General features: G+C 38.7%; 1 long non-coding RNA gene across 1 annotated transcript in view; it reads right to left on the minus strand.

Annotated features, from left to right (window-relative positions):
• The window catches only part of LOC306802149, a 189,163-nt gene that overhangs the window by 29,887 nt on the left and 132,643 nt on the right, over positions 1-26,633 (minus strand). Inside the window, exon 12 of the long non-coding RNA XR_013774281.1 lies at positions 2,328-2,401. This is a non-coding gene — a long non-coding RNA (uncharacterized lncRNA). The remainder of the gene's footprint in view (positions 1-2,327; positions 2,402-26,633) is intronic.

The raw sequence follows: 26,633 nt of genomic DNA on the forward strand, positions 1-26,633 counted from the left end.
AAGTAATCCAGTAACAATTTCATTTAACAAGACTCTACTATGATCAGTTGATACCAAAAACAGGTGCTTAAATATTTTTAAAATTAAGTCAGTGTTAATTAATTGTTGTGTTGTCTGCTCCATGAAATTCAATTTGAAATTTAATGTCTGCCCATGCTGTATTTTAGAAAGACTTTCCCACAATTTCTGAATGATGAAAAATGCAGCCACATTTAAAAGTGCTCTTCTCTAGCACTTCATACTGCAGGTTATGACATGACCTTTACTTCCACTATTCACTCTTTATTCTGTAAATAATAGATAATTATACATTATATAAAATTATAATTATGGTTAATTTCATCATTTTTGAAGAGCTACCTGCAAAATGGAGCTACCTATAAAATGCATTTGTCACTGCAGACCTTCTTTTTAAAAATATCATATTTACAATTAGGACTAAAGAAAAAAATTCATTTTTCTGTTTAAAAAGGTGCAAAACCACAGAGTTTGTTGAGGGTTTGTGACACACAGGAGTCTTCAGACTCTGGGTTATGTTAGGGGTATCCCAAGGTGTTCACACCTAATTTAACTGTGGTGACTGGAAATGACAGGAGTGAAGTGAAGCTCATCTCATGACCAAAGAATTTGGTTGCTCTCATCTCCCAACTTGTGCCCCACAAAATGCTGTAAGAAACCAATTTTCAAGTTTTCACTTGAAACAATTCTAAAGGTGAAGGGCTCCAAACTCTGCAAGGCACTAAGAGACAAGCACCCCTTGCAATTTTTAATAAGTGATGGAAAAGTCAGAAAGCAGGGCCACAATTTTTCAAGCATTTGGAGGCCTTAATATGAATGCAGGACAGAAATGTTTTTCTTTTAATCAGATTCTGAAGCAATACCAGCACCATGCCAGCATAATGGCTCAGGGCAGAGTTCAGAAAACAGAAAGTACCAAACTGTCATCTGTGGTTCCACTCAGTGCCTGCTGTAAGTCACAGAGCACACATTACCCACCCTGTACTGTCTCACTGGAATAATGGTGGTCTTGCTTTCTTTCCAAAAGTGAAAGGTGCAATTCTACTACTTTTCTATGAATGTTTTTGAAGCAATGACCATGGGTTCCATTCCTATCTGGAGGCACAATCTGACTTGTCTGTATTTCCACATATTTATGGTTTACATTCAGCTCTCAAAAGTGGTTCCAAGCTACCAAACCCACAACAGCTGTTTTCAGAAACAAGCATTTCTTATCATTCAGTATCAAGCATCAGAGCCCATTAGAGTATGGAAGGAATGCCACAAATGAACTGGGTTTCTAGAGTCCTAGGAGATTTGTTTCAGTTTCTAATCAAACTGGTTCCCAGACTTAATTCAATCAGCCTTTATTTTTCCTACACTTGGCAGGAGAAGGACTTTTTTTTTCCAGAAGCAATTACTGTAAATATAAATGGCTGAGCACTCAAGCAGTATATTAACAATTCTAAATCCTTTTCTTCTGCTCTTGATCATAAAAACCCTTCCATGCAAGCACCAGTAATGTCCCTTTTTATATAAAGAAAAGTAAAAAGTATAAAGAAAGACCATCTGGGCTGGCATGCCTGCCTCTCTCTCATACTTACACAGATTCAAGGTGACCCCTTCCAATGTTTCAGATTCCCTGATCCCTTTTGAAATAGCTGGAGACTTCTTCCAGCTTATCATATTCCCAGGATCTTTTAAAGTGCATCAGATGTATTAGAGGTGATGGAAGAAGAGGAAGGAGGGGGAATGATATGAACTGATACAGTTGCTATGACCCATATGCATTTCAAGCTCATTTTGAAACAAATTTGTCCAGTTAGAGGATAGTGACTTCCCATATTAAGATCAACAAGGGGGAAAAGTATGTAAGTGAGACTGACTTTCACTGCTAAAGCAGCTTTAAATGTTAATCATGTGGTGACACAACATGCTTAAGTGTTAAAAAGACAGGACCCTGCCATAATCAAAGTGACACTGCAAGGAAAACCTACTCTCAGCAGAGAAAAGCTTTAGGTTTGCAGAATGAGCTTTACAGATAAAACAGCACAGGCAACTGCAGTTGAACAAATGTATACATACACTCATAAAGAAGGGGATAGGAAAATAAAGAGATATAGGCTTAATTTCCAAGAGTGGAGCAGGGAATCTGTTTTATAATTCTTGAACTGAAAATAAATACTGAATAAATAACCATCATCAGACCCCATATCATCAAATATCTGTTCACTTCTGGTAGCAGATGTGTAAGTGGTTTAGTATTTTTACACTACTTCAATCACCAGATCACTTAACCCCATTTACAACCAAGAAACACCATTGATTACCTAAAATGTAGGAAAAAGTTGTCCTCTTGTACTTCAGGTTTGCCAAGCTAAAGGGCTGGGAGTGTCAGAAGTCCCTGGGAGAGAAAAGGAAGAAGTTTATTAAAAGGTGAATGTTTTCAGGTAGCTGAAAACTTCTGAAGAGGTGCACCACATAACAAAGAACTACACAGTGTGAGGTAGCAGAAAGTTCTTTTAACAGGAAATTCCCAATTACCCTAGTTTAATGGTGCATGTTTCAAAATAAGGCAAGGTCCCTCCTTTATAACCCACATTAAAAGAATATTGACATCATAATGCACAACCAGAGAGGCAAAGAATGATAAGGACTATATCAGAAAGGACAAGCATTATCCTTTGCCAGCTGATGGTGAAGAGGCATCAGAAGCAGACCTCTGCATTTCTTCCCTTTCCTAAGTTCATAGCACTGCCCTCACATCCTTCAGCATTGGTTTAACCAAGAATAGTCTTATGGAATTTTCATACCCAATGAAATACTGAATATAAGTGTGTTAAACAGACTAAAACAACAAATCATGACCATGTCACCTGCAGTAGAAAAATTACAGATGATGTTTATTGTTATGATTTTTATTTCAACCACTTGATTTTATTACATTTTACGAAAAGAGCCTTTTAAGAATTTTTTGCTCATCTTTTAACATTTGGCTGAATTTTCCTTTTTATACATGAAAGAAGGCTGTAATGTTTACCTCAATTTAATAAACAGTCTCTTATGCTGTAGCACAAAGCATTAGGAAGTTACCTAGTTCCTAAAGAAAAGATTTTTACGGCTGACATTGTTGAACTTACTCATGTTTCCTTCTTATTTATTCAAGTCGATTTCTGTAACATTTCCTTGTCCCGGACTTCCATTCTATTTTACCAACATAAAGGTAATCCTTCACAATCTAAGATGAACATTTTGTATTTGCATGGGAGGTTTTCAAGGTTTAATTAGACACTTTAACAATGTGAAGTTGTTAAGCAACAATTTACAGTCGGGATGGATTACAAAGGAAGCTCCCAGATCACAAAGGTCCCAGAGCTTTTGAATGGTTTCTCCACTTTTTTGTCCGTGCACGCTGCTGTGTGCTTAAAGGGTGACATCACTCATCTGCATTATTGTGCTGTACATTCATCAAAGTACTGATTAGAATCTAAAAGTTCTCAAATAGCAGTAGGATTTAGTAATTTGTAATCAGATACATAAGAGTGAACAAAAGGAAGTATCAGTGCTTTCAAAGGGAGTTTGTGACCTTCTGCTGCAGGTTCTGGAATGACTTTCTCTGCTGATTTTAAATTGTACCTGAATGGCAATATTAACAAAGCAGCTGGATGTATATTCCAGGTGAGGGAAAGTCAAGAATCTACTCTGTAATTACATTTTGATACTTCATTTATTTAGGAGTATTAGTACATGAGAATGAAGACGGACATGAGCAGCTTAGTGTGGTGAGAGTCTCAGATTTTTAATTTGCAGTGGCTAATACTTGTAGGGGTGATGTTCTCATTTCCCAGGGACGTGCTGCTGCTTTGCTGCTGCTGCTTTCTTATCAATCTGAGGCTGTGGAAGCTTTGCCTTGATCACAGATCCATAATGTGCCTGTGCTGGATACTACATGAAAAATGTCATGATAGCTGACATTATATATCTGCAGTGGGTATGAGCCCTCTCTCTCCAAGGCCATGGAAAAGATTTCAACTTACATCATGATATGAAACAAGCTAAGCATTCTATTTTCATTTCCATCACAAAGAAACCCATTTCAATAGCAAATTTGTCTGTCTTTAGAGCAGCTCTTCTATCTGCCTCAAATGCCAATAAATCACTCTGTGCTTGACTATTCTGGTGCACAGCACATCCCGAAGGAAGTTTAGGGTTTCAAGTCAAGACATCTTTGTCCATGACCTCAAGGCTCTCACGGATCCCAGGTGGAGCCCAGCTCATGAGTTTGCTTCTCACTTTCAGCCTCCCAGGCAATATCTGCTGCTTCCAGTGTTTCATTGCCTTGCTTACAAAATGCAGATATGTTTAGGTGACAGGCAGGGGCCTTGCTCCCACCCAGCAAGGCCTGTGCCTCTCTTTTGAAGGCACTGACAGCGTATTACAGACACTTGGTCACCACCTCCCACAGCAAGACAAGAATCTCTGGGTTTCCATCCCAGGCAGGGGCCTGCAGGGACCCTGCTCAGCAGCTCAGAGCTGCTTCAGACTGTTGAAAATTGTCTTCAGCTGCAGCATCCTCCCAAGGGCTGCAGCAGCAGCTGGGGCTTGCCAGAGTTCACAGACTGTTTAAGCCTCCCTCCTGGATGGCCTCAGCTACATCCCAGGAGTGCTCCTCCATGGAAGGCACAGCAAGAGGGTGCTGCAGGGGCCAGGCTCCTGAAGCTCAGGGATACTGAGGAATTCCCTGGTGCAAGGCAATGGATGCAAGCCAGGGATCTGGCTCAGCACTGCTTCTTTCAGATAGGGATTCTCCCCCCACGCACACTGCTCTCATTAAAGGAAAGTTGCCATGTGTTAGATAACCCTGAACTATCAGTGAGAAGGAACAGTGGGAAGTATTTCCTTCAGATGACTGCATACTGTGAACTTTACTTAGGTTTTAAAAATTCCATGTCAAGCAGCTTCCCTCAAAATGCACAGATGTCCATTTGTGCAGCTCAGGGGGTGAAAAGTTCCTGCATATTCCGGGAATACAGCTACTTGTCTGCACATCCATGGATTTTGGAAGCAGTACTGGCTTCATCTGTTTCCAAAGGTTGAGTTCACACTGCATTGTAACAGACCATTTCAGTAGGTCAAAGTGAACAAGGACTCAGGGTCTGGAAGGAAGGTCTCTAATGGGGGCTCTCAGAATCTGCTGTTGTTTTCAGCTGCAGCCCTGCCAGCACCAGCAGCTCCTGCCCACAGAAGGGTCAGCAATTTGATTTTTGGCTATTTTTACAAAGCACACGGTTCCCATTCTGCAGCCCACACTCTGCTTTTGTTCATTGTCATTAAAGCTTCACTAACAACAGGCAGGGTGTAAATGAATGGAGACTCTGCTCCCCTCTTCTGTTTCCTGAACTCCAGCCAATATCATCACGTTTCATGCATCCTGAATAAAATCATAAATCCTTCCCCATGGGGAGCAGGGTGTTCCCCTTGGAAGTTGGCCTGTAGTTCCAAACCACTTCAGGAATACAGGCCAGGTTTCTAAAACCAAAACGGAGGCATATCCGACTTTTTACTAATACATATCTTTAGCTTCCTTTTCTTTGAAAACAATGCTTTGTATGCTTTTAAAATAATATTCCCTTCTGAATCTATACACTTAAAATGTGCATAGCTGAGCTGCCAGATGCTATAAATTGTCCCAACTTAACTGGAAATAAGGAATCTATTCGGCTTTATGCAAGAGGAGGATATGCAGAATTTCAAACCCATTTTTAAATTCTGCCTTATGCTGTTGTTGGAGATTAGTTGGGTCTGACCTTTATGATACATTAAAATACTTCTGGTTTTTTCTCACAATTATCATTATTAATCTTCTCCTGGATGGTATAGCCCACGGTATATTCGTTTATTAGTGAAATTAAGTTTTAAGAGGGAGCACACTTGAGTAAAACATCCTCAGGCTTTTGGGTATTCTCAGGGAAATCATGTCTATGAACGATACCTTTTTTTTCTGTATATACGTGAATTTTCCCCAGAAAATAGAGAGGCAGCTACTTCACTGAAATTCTGGTAATTATCCTCATATATGACGTGAAAGTAATGATCTATCATGGCCCATAAAATAAGTGAAGTCCAGTAAATAAGCAGTTCTTGCCAGAAGTCAGCATGTTTTTCTAAAACCTTTACTTGCTGGGTTTTGACTGATTCAGTACAGCAGGTTCATTAAGTCATTAAATTCCTTCTGTGCATTAAAGATCTGCTGTTCCTGGCACACACTGGCACTATGTGCACATTGGGAAATTCCCATCTCTCTGTCCAGGAATATGTTTCCTTTTCAGCTTGCACTGCAGACTCAGCACATCAATCTGCATTCATGCCCATCAGTGATTAGCACCAGCCATTTCATTCAGAAATAGAATTGTTTTAAACTAGAGAAAATTTCTCCATCATATTTTATCTTCTTTGTCTTTTTTTTTCCCCCATAAACTGGATGTGAAAGGAAATGCTAAAGCACTGCAGAATCTATCTTATTAAAATTCAAAAGTAGAAACCCAGTAGTAGCTGTCTCACATGATAGAGCCTGGACTTTGTGTTTCACTATTGCACAAGAATAGATTTAGCATGTTTAGGATCAGGAAATTGAAAAAGCAGTTTAAAATCATTGTGCACCAAGCCCTAAAGCTCCACCAGATGCAGGAGGGTCAGGCTCAAATTATTTGACCTATTTCAGGATTCTTATGTGCCCTGAATGACAATGCTCCCTGCTGAGGATTTTCCAGCTTCTGCCACGGGACTCAATTAAACAAACATCAGCCAACCTCTGACCCCAGCACGCCTCTCTAATGCTCACATTATTTGCCCATCCATAAGGCAGACAACTCTCAGGCCACAGTTGCCACAGTAACTTGGATAAGGTGCCACAGAGAAAACTGCAAAACTTACGTCATGCAAGTACCAACCAATTTTTCTAACCAGCAAAAGGCTCTTTCTGAAAGCAGCACAGCCTGAAGAACACTTCCACCTGGTCTCAAAAATAAATTGTAATTATTTGCTATGTCCCAGTATCCCATAATCACCAGCACTAAAATCCACAGGAAAACACATTGACATTTTAGTAGCACTGCTGGGAAGCAATGAGATAGATGGGATAGACTTAGGAGAGCTGTTTCCAGAGTAATGTCCAGTGGCTGCCTCCAACAAGTTCATTCAAACAAATCTCATCTCTCATTAATTCTATAACAGGGTCAGTGGCATTTGAAGGACTGAGGTGTAATTGTCATGAGTAGGATCTGAAGGAAGGCAAAAGGATTGAGGTTATCCACCATTGTAGAAAAATGTGATGCCTGGTTTTAAAAGTATTTTACACTCACTCTTTTCCTGGCTCTCTCTACTTGGCACATCTCTGCAGTGAGTTTCTGAACTGTGGGGGTGGTTTTATTGCTTCCTGGCCATAATGAGAAAGCAAAGTCATTTTTAAAAATCAATTACCTGTAAAATGCAGTGTCAGAGATTGATATTTTTTCCCTCTTTAATTACTAAGGGGAGTTAAAATAATTTGCTCTACACATAGTTTCTGTGGAAACACCAGTTGCCTGTGAGGGTCATTGTCAGTCACAGGAACTCCACAGAATGGAAACAAGGGTTACTTGGTTTTGGTGTATTTTGGCATATCTGCCAATAGTTTAAAATCACCTTAGCACTGGTATGCATGTCTGATGATGGCCACAAGGTCATCCCCAGGGAGAAAAATCACTGTCTGCTCCTTGGCTGAGGTCCAGCTGGTGGTCACATACTCTTTGCATATCATTTACATATCTTTACATACATCTATATAGATATCTCTGTATATCCTGATGTAAAGGAGACAGATTCATTCTCCACATGCCAAAATCTCTCCTCATTTTGGAAACTCAGGTTTCAGTCTGCAGGGAAGAATATATTGTAGCAGAATGTGGAAACCAACCTCGAGAGGCCCAGTGAAACTGAAATCAAACTATAAAGGTCTGTGTCAAATAAACATCACAGAAGACTCCAGAGATGAAAGAACCTCTTCATTCCCATCTCAGAGCAAAGGGGTAAAAGAAGGAGGAGGATACCAAAAGATGCAAGCCTGTGCTCTTCCAGAAGGAATGTGAGCCAGCATTGCCTCCTATGAGGGTCTGTGGATTATTTACCCCAGCCTAGCTAGCCCTTAAACAACACAAGAGCCTTGGAGTAGACACATGATGAATTTTCTCTCTCGAGTAGGCTACTTGAGCTACACTCTTGTGGTTTTTGAAACAAGGAAAAACACTCCAGGAAAGAACAGCGTAAACCATATCTCAAATTTAAATATTTATATTTTCTATATATTGCACTTGAGATTCAGGCTGCATATAAACCACAGATTTTGGAGAGAAATTAGATAGTTACAGTTGGGAAATCACAGAATTTAGTGAACATTGAAGAGCTGTTCCATATTATTTAATCTCATCTTTAAAAGAAAAACTGCATTACACTGACTGACAGATTATAATGCTCAGGCTTAAGGGGAGAGAAGATGATAGGTCTCTTATATTTACTCTTAAATGAAAGCCAAGTGCTCTAAGGAAAAACACTGTAAGTCAACTCAGCATCTGCAAGATCAATATAATTCTTTAAGAGGAAAAAGTTCTCTATTTAACTTATTTTCTCCCACAGGGGACTGTGTCAGACTGTTGCAGGAAGCAGTAAATTGCAGAGTTTGTGGACTCCGCTTAGGCACAACAAGAAATCATTGTAATTCAAGTGATGAAGTCAAAAATAAAGGAATCCAGTAGAAAGTAGTTTTCATGTTCTGAATTGCAGCTAAAGTTGTGGCCTCGAACTGTGTCAAATAATCCACACTGCTTGCAACCCAGACTTGCATAGGCTGAAGCACCAATTGAATATCCAGTCCTTATAGTCTGTAATGAGTTGAAGAGTCAAAAACACTTTTCTTGTTTCTGTGAAATATTTCAGGACTCCAGGAAAGCTTCCTGATAGGAGACCCTTAATCCTGAGTCATGCCTGAATTCAAATTTAATTGGTGTGGGTATGACAAAGCTCTTAACTCAATTTCAATTTATGCACAGGAAGAGGAGCTGTGGGAGAAAAGCAATATCTGGACAGAGAAAAGAACCATAAAAATGGTAAAACCATCTTAAAGTCACAGGCACATCATCACCCTTCCCCAGCAGAGGTATTGGTAACACATTAAGGAAGAGGAGTTTGAAGGACAGCATTGAAGAAGAAAATGGGATTGCCATTCCCTCTGGATAGTTGAGATTAGCTTGTTGGAAAAAACAAAATTATCAGTAGAGATTGATAGGCTGGATGGAGACATCACAAGACTGAGCAGCAGAGGGGGAAGGAAGGGCATTCAGACTGAGGACAAGGACATTGAGGGAAAGGAGAGGTACTCAAAACTATCTTGTAGGAGTGCAGTCTTGGCAACCACACTCTGGGGAAGCTGCCCAAGGGAGGACTGTAGTTGTCATACACAAGACGTGTGGAAAGGCCCAGTCAAATACTTTAGTAGGATAAAAACTGCCCTATCATTGAGTTAATGTGAAACAGAACCAGCAAAAGGTACAACGCAAGCATAGGTCAAGCTGAAGACAGAACTCAGATTATAGCTGACAGGTTAGACCATAGCAATATGTACTCTGATTAAGAAAGGAAATACTCTTCAGCATGGAATTGAGAAAATGCTTCATTTGGCTTTTTTTTTTTTTTTTTATGTTAGCATGGAGTATTTGATAACTGCTGTGAAAATTTCCTGGCATGAACTTAAGTTGCATGATGAATGTCTAAGCTTAACTAAATCATCTTCAGAGAAAAATTAGAGATAATGGTCAAATCCCTGAGGAATTAGTTGATTTGATAACTTTCTGTATAGTGTCATGATTCTAATGTCTGATATCTCAGTGCTACAGGAGGTCAAATGACTGAAAGCAGCTGCTGCCTGCTTCCCCATGAAAGTGGAAATCCTCCCTTTGCCATAGACTTAACTTCCCACTTCTTGCTGTGAAGCTAACTGAGCTGGCCAAAAGACAAGAATTCCTCATGAAAAACACTGAGGTTTTGGCATTTGCCATTCAGAAGAAAAAAAAAGAGATTTCAAAATATTTCACCACAGGGAGAAGAATGTCTGTGAATTACTCCAGAGCAGCACTGAAAGCATTCGTCCAGTGGTGATTCAAGTCTGCTCTCCTCAATTTCTGTAGCTGACTTTTCAAAGAAAGAGGGAAAAACATCCAAATCTACTTTTTGGATTCAGCTGTTCCTCCAAATAAAATTAAAATAGGAGGCTGAATGTTTCCTTCTCTTCTAATGAGAGGTCATTATCTACGCATTCCTGAGATAAACTATGGGAAACATACAGCAGGGTGATTTCCAACTGAATCAACGAGGATGAAAGATGATGAGAAAAGTTTTTGTATCTAGTGTACAGAGCATAACATCAGCTAAAGGCTGCACAAACTGCCAAGTGACTTAATACCAGACACAGAATCATTTAGGTTGGAAAAGACCTCTCAGACCATTGAGTCCAGCTATTAACCCAGCACTGCCAAGACCAGCACTAAACCATGTCCCCAGGTGCCACATATTGAGGCGCAAGTGGCCACTGGATACAAGCATGTCACATACAGCTGCCAGAGAAGCTGAGGCAGGGGCAGGACACCCAAATGCCATGCAGTTAACACTGTGCTGGCACTGTGTAACTTGGTATTTAGCTCATGCTGCTGGCTAGGGGCTGAAACCAATCATGTTCTGGTTAATCTGCCTTGAGAACTGCAGCTGGTGGTCCAGAAGAAAATGACTCTGAACTCAACCTGCAGCATCCCATAATAAAGGTTACTGTTATCCAGCAAGGAGTGTCCTGGGGCTGGCCCTGCCCAGTGTTCTCAGAGACTCTCAGGAATGTGCAGGAGGAGGAGAAGCTTTCTGTTTAAATACATTCCCAATGTTTTCATGCTTCACATCCTCCTCCTCTCCTTTTCCCAGCCACTCTGTTCTCACAGCAGTGGAGACTCTCCAGTGAGAATTGCTTATTTACCTGGATATTTTTCTGGATAAATTTGCCTCATGGTTATATGGATAAGACGTTTTCTTGTTAAATTGAGTCTTTGGAAGGATCTGCAGTAAAAATGAAGTTGCTTTTTTTCACTATACACCTAACTGGCTAATTTCTGCATGCTGTTTAAGTCCAGGACATAGAATAATATATGTGGTTTTATAAGGTTACATTAAAGTTATAAATGCCTTGTGTAAGTATTTGACTTGTTCATAGTCAATGAGAACTGTTTGTACTCCTAAGGCAAGCAAGATTTATCCTATAATGGGTAATCCTTTCTTCATTTAATAAATAATCCTTTATTTACTTTTCCTCAGTTCTCAAAGTCAGTCTTCAGAACCTAAAAAAAACAACCCATGACCTCATTACCTTCTCCCCTCATGGTGCTGGAAGCCTAGGGATGACTGAGCTTATGTTAACATGCTTGCAAGTAACCACTCAGCCTTTTTTTTCCCTCTCCTTTGAAACAGCCATTCTGAGAACTGCCATGATGTTCCATAACACAGAAACCTCATGGGGCAGGATTGGAGGGAAAAAATTAATTTCAAAACCAAGCATGAATTCTAGGATTAATTGCCAGGACTACCACTTGGTGTTTGTGTTTCACCAGGCTTTGGTTTAGTGTGACTTAAAGTCTTTCTGATTTCAAACTTGAAACCTCCCTGCTGCATGTCAGCACCATTTCCTAATCAGCTCCTTCAGCTTTGAGAAGTCTGCTGTAAAGTGAAAGAAATTTTGCCTGGACTAAAAGATTTCCTATCCAGATGAAAGCCCCTAAAACAAAGCAACAGTACTTTGCAGTATATCATCATAAATATTGACATGATTTATTTCAAAGTGCTTGCTAAAATTAGGCTTCTAATCCCATGCTGAAGCATTTAAATCAATGTCAACCTTTTCAAAATTGGCAAGCATACAACCAGTATCCCCTGAAATATATGGTGGTTTTGGTGACCAGCTCTTTTATATGTCAGGCTATTAATTTATGCAGCTATCTTTCAGCATCCAATGTTGCTTGACCCATATTTCAAAGATGTCTTATAAGTGCTGGAGAAGGAAGAATTTTTAAATCTTGACAACACTACAGTGGTTACTATCAATGGGGCCTTGATTTAGTAATAATGTTGTTGTGAAACAGATCATAAGATGATGGTGTTTAAAATGGGACAAAATAATTCATAAGGGCCCTTTTCTTTTTGGTAAACTATGTATGGTGCTGCCTGTATTCCAGTTCCTGTAGCATGCTTTCTACCATCTGTTTTCCATTCTTCTTTAATTTCCATTCATGCCCTTTGGCCTATTCCCTGTGCTCGGAAGAAAACAGTAATTAAAGTTGACATTATCTCTTGTGTCTTTTCCAGACTACATAAATTGAAGACATTTAAATTTTTCTTTAATGTCCCTATAAGTTGTCTTGTACCTTTTACTACAAGATCAATCTTACTGTTATTTTTTGAGGACCTTAAGAGCTACCAAGTTGTGGCCAGTTACAGACTCTTGTTGATCACAGTAATGAAGAAGTTTGATTTTCACTGCATCTGATTTCCATCATTTCATTAGCACAGGTTTCAGTGAATCCTTGTCCTTGTCAGGCTGCAAAAATTACCTATAAGAATACAGAGCAATATAAGACTTACACTGTGCTTACAGCAACCTCCTCACACTGTCAATACCCACATGAGGTGAAATTCAGTATGTGCATCATTTTTGTCCCACATACTCAGAATGTTTGTTTTCCCTCACACCTGCAGCCAAAAACATCATCACATTGCTCAGAATAAATGGTGCACAAAAAAAAAAAAAAAAAAGAAGCTGTTGGCCTTTTAAACAGTTGTACACTGAAAAGTGCAATTGTCTTGAGTAATCCTGGACCTGCTCTTAACAAAATCAAGCCATATTTCATGATAATGGCACCAAAGCCCTAAAATACAGCCTTTCATTGACACTGGAGTTGCGTTATGACCACAGTCCTGTGTTCTGTGGCTGCCTTTTCGGGAGTCATATATTTGAAATTTGACATTTATATATATAAATCACCTCTAGGGAAAGGGAAATTGGGCTTTTAAAATCATATATATGAACTCTTAAATTATTTCCTCAGTAAAAATAGCTCCAGATAATGCACAGATAATACACAGCACACATGACATGACATGTGTTTGCTGTACACCAAATAGTTAACTGAAAACACCTGGGAGATGATGCCCTCATACCAGCCTTAGTAAAAGATAAATAGAAATTTAGAATCCAGATGTTAGCACCACAAATACATATGAAAGATTTGCCTCTAAATTCAAGCGTTTCTATGTGGCACAAAATACTTCAGAATCCATAAAGCACCACATGAAAAAAAAAAAATTAAGAACTTGTGACTTTAAAAGGAGGTACAAAAATTACATACAATTAATATTAAAGAGAAAATGCTGTGCTATGTAATACTCCTGTCATTAATGGAATCATCCTTTGGACAGAGAATTATACACATTATACATGCATGAATATGTGTTTTCTTATTGATTTTGTATATTTGCTTTGTATTTTACATACATTGCCACAGTATATGGTAATGGACTTGATGCCTTCCTCAATATCACTTTCCTTTAGCAAAATAAAGGTTTGTTTGACATTTATGAAAAAACCCCCAACAAAACAAATAAAACTAACAAACCTCCCAAAACAGATTGAACAAATCAAGCTGTAATGCCATTAGTTTAATCCTCTGTGCCAATTTCAAACAGCTGGATAGAAAAATTAGTGCATTTTAAAACACAGAGATTTGCTGTACTTCAGCACAGTGTAACGGTTGTTGGCAGAAACAAGAGGCAGCTTGGTGGAAAACATAAGGATAAAAACCAGCAGTGGGCTTGGGATTGAAGTCTTCACATGTCTGACAAAAATGCTGATTCCAATGGAGCTGCTACAACACTCAAAGCACCACACACCAGTGAGTGCTGTGCCAAAGATACAATAACCAAAACCAGTGGAATCAAATATTCTAAAAGAAGTAATTTTTTAAAAAAATTTTTAATATAAATCTGCCATGTCCAGTTTCCCAGGACAGAGGTAAGGATATTATTTTGAGGCTACTATGTTATAGCTGGTCTTAAAGCCACTAGATACTCATTATTTGCTATTTCTGAGACACCAGGAAAAACTGTCAACATAAATCTTTACTTATGAAAAAGTTTCATATGTATTTTGAAAGGGATTTTTTTCTAGTTTCTAGATAGTGAAGTGTGAAACAAAATTAATCTTCAATGTAGGGCATGAGGAGTTTTTTAGCTTGCTAAAAAAGGAGGGGCTTGCCATTGGCATTTCTTTGGTCCATCTCACAAAATCATTTTCAGAAGTCTAAAGAGAAATATTCAACTACTGGAACCAAGTTCCTTATTTCCAGATTCATCCTGTTGCTCAGTGTCATATCCTCTGCATATTTCATCTTTCCTCCCACTTATTCAAGGATATGGTGAACAACATTGATATCTCCACCCTGATTAAAGCACAGAGTGAATTCCCTTCAAACATGAATTAGTGCTACACAGAATGAGGATGTAACTTCCTAGAAATGCAGCTTGTTTCTGCAATATTCATTGCATCCAGATCAATAAATCATTCAAATCCTGTGGGACTTCAACTTCCCAAGGTGCAGAGGTCAAGCTACAGTGGAACTAGCAGATATCAGTTTCACACAGATGTGCAATTAGAACATCTGTTTGTGGCTTCTCTACCTATTAAGATGTTTGTTCTGTTAATTGTAGGCAAAACATAAGTAGCTATTGTGTTTTTGTTTTTATTCTCACATGGGGAACTTCGCATCCTATATTCTACTTCAACAAGCTGTCAGCACAGCTCTTAATCACTGCTGTATTTTCCATAGGGTGTGTCAAGCTTTGTAAAATTTTCAGCTCGCAGATGCTCCTTACAACAAGGAACACCTGCATCTGTTCAGTCTGAGTTTGGGAGCAGTTTGCACATTCTCATCAGAACATTTGCACCCTGCCAGCATCTGCATCACACAGAGTGGAAAGCAGTAAATGAAACACTATCCACGGTGGCAGGAGCCTCAGAATCTACTCATGCAGCACAAATATTTTCAGGACGGAGGTACTACGAGGCAGAGGAAGCAACATAACTGGAACACCAGACCCAGAGTCCAGAGTCTTTTCCAAACTTCTATTTACTTATGACAGGATCTTGGCATGCTCTTTGAGTTGCCTTTGTCTCTGTCCCCCTGTCCATCTCTGCAAAACCAGTTAAGATCCAGAGACGAGAACCAATTTTTCTAAGAGCCAAGATCATTATTATTGCTCCTTTGGGGGCAAAACTCCCTTACTAAGGTGGATTAAGATACCAATTGTCACTTATTAGAGCTAACAACATGCAAAGTGCACAAATTCATGTGCTTCTGCTACTTGTTGACAAATAACAGCAGTCTTAAAAAGATGCACAGTCCAACCTTTTGAATGGAAACTTCCACAGCCTTTCTTGCAGTAATGCTGACCTCAGGTGCCCAAGGCAACAACAGATCCTCCTCTCTCTGATATCACTACCCACTTGGGAACTGATGGAATCTTTGTTTGCCAAGAGCAGACCTATAAATTATCTTCTCCTTCACCTGCCCTTTTAAAAGTATAAGTATTATTTTTCAACCAATTATTTCTCAAATGCATAATCATTAGAAATGTCAGTAAAATAATAACTCGAGGGTGCTTCCTGTTAAATTTCTTAATAACCACATCCTCTGCTAATAAACACCTAGGCCTTTGGCCTCAAGTTTATTTAGCCCAGGATATGGGTATTATTACCTCATTAAGAGGAAACACCCTCAAGATATTATTTAAGTACCTCCAGAAGGAAAAACAGCTGAATGAAAAGGATGTATAGGCCAGCTGCTTAAAATTCACTGGGTAAAGCAATTTTACATGTAAGTCACCAAAAATGAGGTTTACATTGGATGAGAGATATTTATTTCTGATATGATAGCATGGAGCTACCTGTGTGTTTTCAGGAAGAAGTTGAATGAGTATGTATGGGAGTGTTAAGGAAAGGCCCTGATTTAAATTTCCTGGGCACTGATCATTTAGCAATGCAAAAACAATTTCTGGCTTTGATATATTCCATTTCTGCTGTTATGTTGTAAAATGTTGATGATACTTTGCCTGACTTTTCCACTTCAGAAAAGGCAACTTTTAAATGAAATGTGATGAAACACATTTAAATGAAATGAAACTGTTCTAATAGAACCATTTCTTCAGCTCATGTATTTTAATCTCAGCATGTGAGCAAATTTTCATAGGCTCCACAGCTGGGATATTCTTTTGATTAGAAACCAATTGAAAATAAATCCTTAGCTATGTTTACAGGAACAATTTATATCTTTAAATAGTGCAGGATCTCTTCATATTATACTAGACAGGCATTTTTTCAAAACAGCAGTGTGTGTGTGTATATATATATATGTATATGTATATATATATATATAGATATAGATATATAGATATATGTAATATACCTTCCACTGTCCCAGGCTGCCCCACTTCCAGGGATGGAACATCCATAACTTCTCTGGACAATCTGTATCAATGTCTCACCACCCTCCATGTGGAAGAATTTTTTCCTAACATCTAATAAACCTACTCTTTTTCAGTTTGAAGTTTTTAAGTTTGTCCTTTGTCCTGTCATTACATGCTCTTGCAAACACTGAGATGCTCAAAATTCACTGTCAGCCACTTCTCTCTCTTTGGAGTCTTTTATTGTTTCCTTCCTTTGAGTCAAACAATAAGCATCTCTCTTTTTTTTCCTTTATTTCAATAAAAAAAACTGGTGAAATACAGAAAAAGCCACATCTTGGCTCTCCCACTGTGCCTTTATCACTGCTCACTGGACTCTCAGTCCTCAAACTGTAAAACAAGGCATGAGCCAGCATATGAAGTGTTAGAGGAATCAAAGGCTGAAATTAGACTTTTAGATAACAAGCTGATGTTTTCTGCCTCAAAAAAACTGCAAAAACAGAAAAATAACTCCTCCCTTCTGTCTCCCTACATGCCCATTTTGGGAATGTGTACAATAAACAACTTCAGCTTTTCTTGCAACGTCAGAGCAAGCAGAGCAGTGGTGATGGAACTAAAACATGTCCAGGAGCCAGATGAAGCTGCTGGGTTTCCTACCTGAGCTTTTCCCTGCCTGAGCAGCACCCACCTCTGGCACCCTCCTGGCCAGCATACCAGAGCCCTGAAGGAATGGCATGTTTGTAAACTAAACAGGAAAGAGGAATGAGCCAGACACTTACATCACCTGACAGATGTCTTTCTCAAGCATGTAAGTTCATTTAAGGATTTTCCATGGCATGTGTTGACTCAAATCAATAAATAAATGAAAAAGTAAATAAAGAAAGGGGAAGAGGGAGGAGAAGAAGAGAGAAAAGAATGAGAGAAAGAGAGTGTCATGCTCAACATGTTTTGCACCCTGTAAAAAGGAATTAAGTGACTTGGGCTCCCTGCCCCCCCCCTTCTCCCTTTATGTCTGGAAGTGAGTCCTTCTGAAACACTATCGCTACTGGCAGCACAGCAACACATAATAACATGGTAGCGACACATAAAACTGTCAGTCTTCAATGGAAATGGATGGTTAGGCTGAGGGGGTAAACAGACTAAATCAATTTGAACATGCATGTTAAGGACTGTGAAAGGGCAGAGTTTAGTGCTGCTAAGCTGGAAAACATTTGTCTCTGTCTCGTTGTATTTCCCTGCCATTCAGCGGCGTCCACCCACAGGCCTCTCGCTTGGCTCCACTCAGACTCCACGGCTGATTAATGGCAGCTGGAGGTGTCCAGTAATTTCCTCACCTAATAATAAACTACAACCCAAAACAGGGGTTCCCCTCAGGCCCACATTTAACACAGCTCTCCTTACTACCAGGAGAAAGCCAATTATCCCGTGTCTGCTCTCGTCTTTGAGACAGGGCAGGTTTAAGTGGCTTTGAGAGGTTGTGCGGTTGGCTCCGGGCACATCATCTTTGTCTGTGGCAGGGGAAACAAAGCTCAGAGAGAATCTGCATCACTCTCCTACAGGGATCAGTTAGGAGGGAAGAAAAAAGTGAGGGGGAATGTCATTTTGATAATGGGAAAACAGTATCTCCTCCAACAAATCTTAACACCAACATGACCTTAAAAACAGAGGGACTTTCTTTGTCTTATCCTAATCCCAGGGTCACCAACACACACAATTATGATTTCAGTGGCTGAGGCTTAAGCAATCAGTCTGGCTCACCACTTCCTACCCAAGGGTGCCCAATAAAACATTTTATATGAAGACACATCCTCAACAAGAACTTTTCCAGATTTTGTTAGCAATTAAAGCAAAGCCTTGCTACTGAAAGAGTTGCATGGATTTGTGTACTCAGTATTAAGGATACAAAGACAGTATTGACTACATGGGAAATCAGATTAATTGCATAGTATCACCCTTATATTAGTAACTTACTGGTTTAATAAACAATCATTTATACAACATGAGGAAATATTTTTTTATATTATTCTTAGGTGGGTAGCCTCTCAATTTCTATACAGTTATGTGAGCAAATAATGGATACAGATTTACTGTAGATAATTTATAGTAGTATTGAGAGCATGAAATACCTTATCAATCCTTTAGCTGACAGCAATTTAATATATAAACATGTGCAAAACACAGGATTATTCCTTGTGCACCTAGAATACCTCCTTAAAGCTCAATCCTCCACATTACAATACTATGAATACAAAAAATACTGGAATAACATTCAGTTTTTACTCTCCTGCAACAAGAAGATGGGAAAGCTGAGTATCCCAGTTTTTTGGTGAATGGACAGTTGCAAGCAATGCAAATGCCAATATTTTTGCAGTAGTACTTCCTCACTATAGGAACAGGATACACTGGGTGCCAAAAAGGAAGTAAATCCTGTCCCATACTGTTTGACAGGTTCTATTAATACCTGCAAATCGTGATGTCTGTCAAATTTTGAAAAGCAAAAAATGCATATGCCTATGTGCACATGAATGTTCCTCTCCACATGAACAAATCTAACATGTGGACACTGAGGGAAGAATGACAGACACACACAGACCATTGCTGGCAGTGTCTGGTCACACAGGCAACTGTTGGCACTAGGGGATTAAAAGGTAATATAATGATTTCTTCAAAAGTCTTGAGACAGCTTGGGAGGAAACTGATTTTCCAGACATCTGTGCAAATGGATTTTCCATTCTCTTCAAAGGTTTTTTCGTATCCCTCCCCTATCTTCCCTCCCCGAGGCACAGATCATCAGGAAGAAATTTAAAACAGTTCTGGACATTGTTTTTATGCTATCCTTTCTACAGAGAGATAATGTCACTTCTGCCACAGATGACGCTACCTATAACTTTGCACTATACTAGGAACTGAATTAAGAAAAACAAGAAAAAAAAAAAAGTAGATATGAAAGAAAATACAATTAGGAACTGGTGGTTTTAATCATGTTAAAGCCATTCCACTGGAGGTGCTGGTACTAACCAGTATGTTATAAGCAAGGCCAACTTCAAGAAAAGCTTTTTAAAGTGGGAGAGGAGAAATTATGCTGACATTTGTCTTAGGAACAAGCAACCACGATTCACATCACACAGTTAAGTGGCCTCCTAATACAAATTGCAATAGCCCCATTTTAAGTTCCAGAAGGACTCACATCTAATTAGCAAATGAGCTGTATAATTAACATCAGCCAGATGATAACTCAGCCTAATGAATGCTCTAACATTGCCAACAATATACAATTGTGGTGACTTGTTATGAGCACTTACAATATGATGCTTTGGGTTAAAGAGCAATAAATACTGTTGTCTATATATTTATCATACATTTGACATGTTTCTGTGTCACCTTTGCAATGGCAGTTGCCTCAGCTCTGTTCTTAGGATTCTCAGACTAGTTTCCCACCTGCGTTTCACAAAGAATCTTTGCACATAGATCACATTCTGTTCATTTCATTAGAAAATTTTGTATGGAAATGTAGAATTTCTTCCTCCTCAATTATTAGAAGTTATTAGTAGGGAGCAGCATATTTTTTCAGTATGCACTATCTTAAGAAATGGCAGGCTTGTGGTGTATTTTGGGATCAATAATAGTCAGGCAATTAAAAAGATAAAAAGTGATAGAGAAAATTAGTTTTGTAAAGAGTTTATGTCCATTCAACAGTCTGTGAGTCAATAAAGCATAAATAAGGCAGAGCTCTAGAATTGTCCTGCACAGTGGCTATGAATCTGACATATTATCACTGATATTTCCTGCAGTTTTTTTTAAAAAGGGGAAAAAGGAAAAAAAAACCAACCCCAACTTTTTCCCACAAAGATTCCAGTTATTTTCTTTACTACCGGTAGAATTTATATTACTAAAATATTCCCAAATGCAAAACTTGCAGTAAAAATTCTGTCCTGTTAATCTTACATACACTGGGACAGCTCTGTAAGAGCTGCACATAAAATTGAGGCCTGATTTACTTTCCTCTCCAACTTCACCATTTCCTGGATTTATAAAGTATCATGTTCTTATGAAATTAATTAAGTTAGATCACAGCTGCCTGTGACTGTGTACCACAGAAAACACGGATGCAACTACCACCACCCCCATCTATTCTGGAGAACAAGAACATGCAGTTATTACTTCCAATCAGACAACATTACTCATCAGTGCACAAGTGAGCCCAAAATTAAGCACAGTCATATCTGTAGTTAATTTGATAGGCTATGGAAGCCCTCCCTATAAACAAGTAAGTTTATGGGAAAAGTAACATCAACCATTACACCAATTGCTGTTTGGGGGGGGGGAAAAATCCTTCCAGACACAATAGCCCTTAAGATCTTGTGAGGGTTTTTTTTCTCTAAAAAAAAAAAAAAAAAAAATCTATCCAAACTAATAAAATCTGCTTCTCCCTTCTAATCTTTCCCCCACAATATCCTTTAAACACCATAGCTGTAACAACATTGTGCTTTTCTGTACATCTTCTGTCTCCTTCTTCTCTATAAATGAAATATAAGCTTCAGGTCTGCAAAACAATGGTTGTAAAGCTACTACTGCACCCACATTCAAATCCCTTCTGAAACATCTCTTTTGCCACAAGGACTGCTAAAAACAAAGATTACTGATGTGCTGTGGCAGCTGCTCTGCCTCTCCCTGTATTTCAACTCTTGGTTACAAAAAGCCTAAAGAAATTGTTTTTCCATAATTCTTTTTTCTGGTTTTACACCTGGCCCAACAGGCCTCTGGTTCATAACCTAGGTTCCTAAGCAAAATAATCAAACAAATAAATAATACTGAAAAAAAAAAAAAAAAAAAATAAAGGTAGTCTGTGTGTGAGCTGTGGAGTCCACATATAGGCTATGCCTCATATGATTTGAATCGTTTTAAGGATAAAAAAAAAACAGCTTAAATTAAAGACTTCTTTTATCTGAATCCTGCATGCTTCCAAAAGGAGGAACAAACTTAAAAAGGCAATGACACAAAACTAAAATTGATTTCTTTTAGGGAAATATTGTATGAACCTCAGTTGCAGTGCAGTCCTTTATTCTTCAGGTTACACATTCAGACTGTTTAAGAACATTGTCTTCACCTACAGTAGAAAAGCACATACACTGCTCTTGAGATTTTCCCCCACAAAACAGCCTTTTACTTCAAACTTGATCTAAGGTCAACCAGAATTTTTGATCAACTTTAATAAGCACAGGGTTCCTGGACAATTTTAAAGGAATTACGGAGGAAGTGAACTTCAATTTCAAATAGTGTTTTCTCCTGACTCAGGAGAGCTGAAAGGTGACAAAACCTTGGCATTGAGCTGCACCTGCCCCAAAGAGGGGTGCAGGCTCACATGGCTAGTTCTGTGCAGCGAGGCTCCAGTTTTTGGCACCTTTTGAAGCCATCCCAAAGCTGGGCCCTGCTCACACGGGACTGAGCTTTAGTGACCTCCCCGACTCCCCCAAACGCATCTCCCGAGCTCCCTCTGCGCCAAGATTGCGTGTTCCCAGAGCACAGCCAGAGCCAGCAAAGGCCAGGAGGAAAAGAAAAGCTGCTCTCCTGTCACAGCCTCGGCTTATCTCAGCAGCTCCCTATTTTTAACTCAATTGCAAACGATATCTGTGATCAAAGGGCCAGAACCCCTGGAGCAGCTTAGGCGAACAGCGTGGTGGCCGCAATTCTTCCTGATGATTTGTAAGCAGGAAAGGACTTTTGACATGAAAGACAGTTTAAACAGCACAAGAATAGTAATAAACCAGCTGTAAAATACTTAACATTGCCCTTGAACTAATGCAAATTGTTCCAAACTATTTTCCTTTTCTTTCTTCTTTCTTTTCTCTTTTTTTCCCCCTTTTCTGCAGTGCCTGGGTGCCCCGCTGGGACATTTAAACAGTCACATGCTCACCGTACAAAAGCCTATATAAGTGGGGAAATACAGTGTACTAATGTGTTTAGAATAAGGGAACCAAACAACGGCCACAATTCAGATGGGCTGCCTTCCTCTCTTTTGTTTGAGAAAGTGTTCATTAATGACAAGCTTGTTTTGGATACTGACTGAGCGTCCAGACAGAAATGTTGAAGGGTAATTTATTGGCTTAAAATACTCAATTAAGCTATTGAAGAGATAGTTTAAAAAGCGAGTAAAAGCCTGAATGTTCTGAAAGTAAATTAGTTGGGTCACTGAATATTTTAGATGTTTAGAAAACGGCAGAATTTACTGTCTGAGCCTCAGCAATATTAAAGAAGTGTTTACAGAAGTGATGTTTCAAGGGCATGCTCTCTCCTACAAAAATTACAAGAAAGTTACAGAGCCCATTAATGTCATTTTTAAAAACATTATTTTCTTGTACTTTTTTTTACCATATGAATGTAATGTAGATTCTAAATTTCAAGCAATGATTGATACCTATCTTTATCATCAGCAATTAGTTACGATCATTAAGTGAGTTCCAATACGGAATAAAATAAAATAATCTTGTAGTTAATTAGAGATAGGAAAGAGATCAATGAGATCATCAGTTCTATCTCCAACATTTTTGAGTACTGGGATACCTCTGTAAGGCAGATTACATCAGCTTTTAGAAGAAAACAGTAGTAATTAGAAATTTTGATGTGCATGTATGTTTGTTTAATATATTAAAATTCTCATCTACTTCTGTTCACTTATTTCTACTTCTTCCTGGCAATGCTTGTTCCCTTAAAGCAAAACTTTCTTTTGAAGTTTTTAAAACTTTCTTCATTCCTCCCTGCTGTTTCACAAGTCACTGTAAAGAACCTTATCAAGAAATTAAGTATATTGATCAAACATGGTATATTTCAAAAAGCTCTAAGGTATACATTTACTCAGATTGAAGAAAGTGACGTATAACTAAAAGTTTAAAAGTCACATTCTAATCAACAGCCCTGATTGGGGGCGGGGGGTGGGAGGGGAGATGAAGGGCAAAGGCTGTGCTGCCACATGAAAAAGACACATTAGAAATAAATTAAAAACAGACAAACAAATCTTTTTATGTAGTTTTATCTGCAGTTAAAAGGTCTTCAAACTGAAGAACTTCAATTTAAAATCAATAAAGTTTGCCAATACAACACTATATTCATAACTTTATACTGTATTTTAAATTGCTGGACAACAGGGCTTGGAAAATCCACAGTTATATAAAATTTTACAACTTCTGTACATCAGTCTTCAATTTCCCTAATATCCATTATTCATCAAATTAACTTCAGAACTGTGTGGTAACAAACACCATCATTTAAACTATTCAGGTGAGGAGCAGGAAGAGTGTGCTGTGCATCCATGGCCAGAAATATAGAATGTTTCTGAGCAGCCTAGGAAGTGCCCCAGGAATCCATATCCCAGGACATCCAGCCGTATTTCTTCATCCTCTGGTGATTTCTCTGTCTGAGGATGACAGGATATGCGCTCCTGCTAAATCTGAACAGCGTGGGAACCTCTCCAGCTCTTATTTCTGGGGATGCTGTGGCCATTCACTGACCATACCAAGCACACGGGTCTCAGAGTTGTTTAAACTAACATTGTTTGAGGTCCTGTGTGCAACCACAAAGCAAAGCATCTAAAATGTTCTCAGCTCCCAAATATGATGTCAATGAAATATAGCTGGTGAATATTTTCTGTTGAGGCTCACATTAGTGTTTCTTTAATTTAAGTGACCTCATACTCAGTAAAAATCCACTATTGTTCTACTTTATGTAAATTTTCAATTACTTAAGAAAAGCTGCAAGCATTTTACTGACTTTTGTTTTCTTCTTTCGCTTCCCATCATTTTTATTTCACGGATACATGATGAAATAACTATTCAATCTGCAAAGTTTTACAGCACCTCAACCAACAATCAGGGAAAAAAAAACTGCCTGGCTTTGTTTCTCTTTTCCCTAAGACTAATTTCTGCAAGTGTTAGAGGTTAATAACACTTATTTCATCCATTGCTTGAATCTAATAAAAGCAGTGGGGCATAACATTCTGTAAAACCAGGCAATAGAGGAAATAACACTAATGTTAACCTCTAACATAAATGTAGTGGTAATTGCCCTGGTCTACTTTTAAAATGAATGCCTTTTGTAGTCTCCCAAGTGGCACTGAAAAAAAAACTCCCATGTTCTAGACAGCCACTGGTTTCCCAGATGGAGAGCACTCCGTGCTGTCCATCCCTTGTCATGCCATACTCCACAGAGATGTCACACAAAGGACTAACACATTATTACAGACACAGGAAGAGTGTCTGTAATATCCCTGGTAGCTGCCTTGAATGTGCATCTTCAAAATGTGTTAGAGACAGCTTTCTGCCAGAATCAAAGCATTTTGCCTACTCTTCTGCCCAAAATTTAAGCAGAATAAGGCAGAAGGCAAGTGAGGTTTTTTTTGTTAATTCCTAATAGCTTAACCATTCTGTTTTACCCCAATAATATTTTGGTTTCAAATAAACTGTTTTTAAAATTGTCTCTTATGGTTTTCAGGATAAACCTGTGTATGTATAAATACTGAGTTTTTATAAATACTGTCATTATCTCATGTTTATTTATAAATACTGTCACCCCAAAGTCTCCACTGACCTCAAGGGGACAGCTCCAGTCTGTGTGTGCTGATACTTCATGTCGAAACTAGAATTTCACAAACATTCCCAGAATAATTCTCAGCAGTAATTTTAATTCCCAGTTGTCTTCAAGCAGGATAGGAAAGAATATGACACTCACAGGTCAGGGCCATTACTCAGTAGCTTCTCACCTACAAATGTCTCCAGCTAATCCTGAGAATTATATTCCATTCTGTTGTATAAACACAGCTTCCAACTTACTCTCCATAAGAGCACAGAACTCCCATATCCCAATCCAACAGGAATATCTTGGAGGCAAAAAGTCTCATGCAACAACACTCCAGAACCAGGTGGAGCCCAAAATATGTCACTCCTACTCTTTGTACACTTCTTTGGTTTATTGTCCTTTGTATCACTGGAGTTTCCTGAACATTCAAGAGATAATATTTGGTTGCAATGATGCTGTTGTAGCCTTCTGAGCCTCACCTACAGCTTTGAAGAAATGCTCTCCTATCCCTCCCTTGGGCTCTGAATGATTAAATAATGCTCCAATTCAGATAAATTCAAAAGTATCCTGCTGTTGCCACATATTGAAATTCTGCAGAACAGTTACTGTGCTGTACTTCCTTTTCTTCAAAATCCCTCTTGTTACCTGTCAGGACCACAGACAGTCAAGAGTTCTGAATCTCCAAGTATTTACTTGGTAGATACAACCTAATGACTGATGAGGATGATCAGGGATATTCTTACTAGGAGCTGGTATCTTGTCACTATGGGTATGAATTAGTAAAAACGTGGAGTGCAGGATGGTGATGATTGCAATCACATGAGAAAGGAGTTCTAGAAATGAACTTTCAAGGAATTAAAGAAAATTAAAGAAAAAACATACTATAATGAGAGAAACAAAAATAGCAAGTAACTTCTGCAGAAAGGCCAAAATTTGAAATGAAAAATGAGAATGAAAGAGATTATGACTTGCACACCCAACTTCTCTGAGTGACTTTGGAGAGACAGCATAAAGTCTAAATGGAGAAACACGTCTATCCATCCATTCCTCCATGGGCTACCTGATATGGAAGGAGACTCAGACTGTTTGCTGTGCTGCCACACTAATATTCTTCAGAGGCATTACATTCACTAAATTCTTTTCTAATAAGGCAAGACAGCAGAGTTCTTTTCTCTTGACATTTATGAAGCCTGCAAAGTGGAAACAATCAGTACTTTGTCAACACCTGACATTTAGCCTGACCTTTTTTTCATAATTGTATTAGAAGGCTAAACTAGACCCCAGAACATTTGGAAACCAGCTGGATTTATAAACAGTAAAATATACTTCAGTCTACTATGCTGAACTGAGCCACTTAAGAGTGGATTCCTCAAAATTTCACTCTGATTTTCACAAAAGAGCAGCATTGTAAGGTAGCTTTTAAGGAAATGGACCCCAAGGTTTGTGCATAAAATAGAAGTACAAATGGAACCTTTCCATCACCATCCACA

Source organism: Erithacus rubecula (assembly GCF_903797595.1).
Source record: "Erithacus rubecula genome assembly, chromosome: 5".
NCBI lineage: Eukaryota > Metazoa > Chordata > Aves > Passeriformes > Muscicapidae > Erithacus > Erithacus rubecula.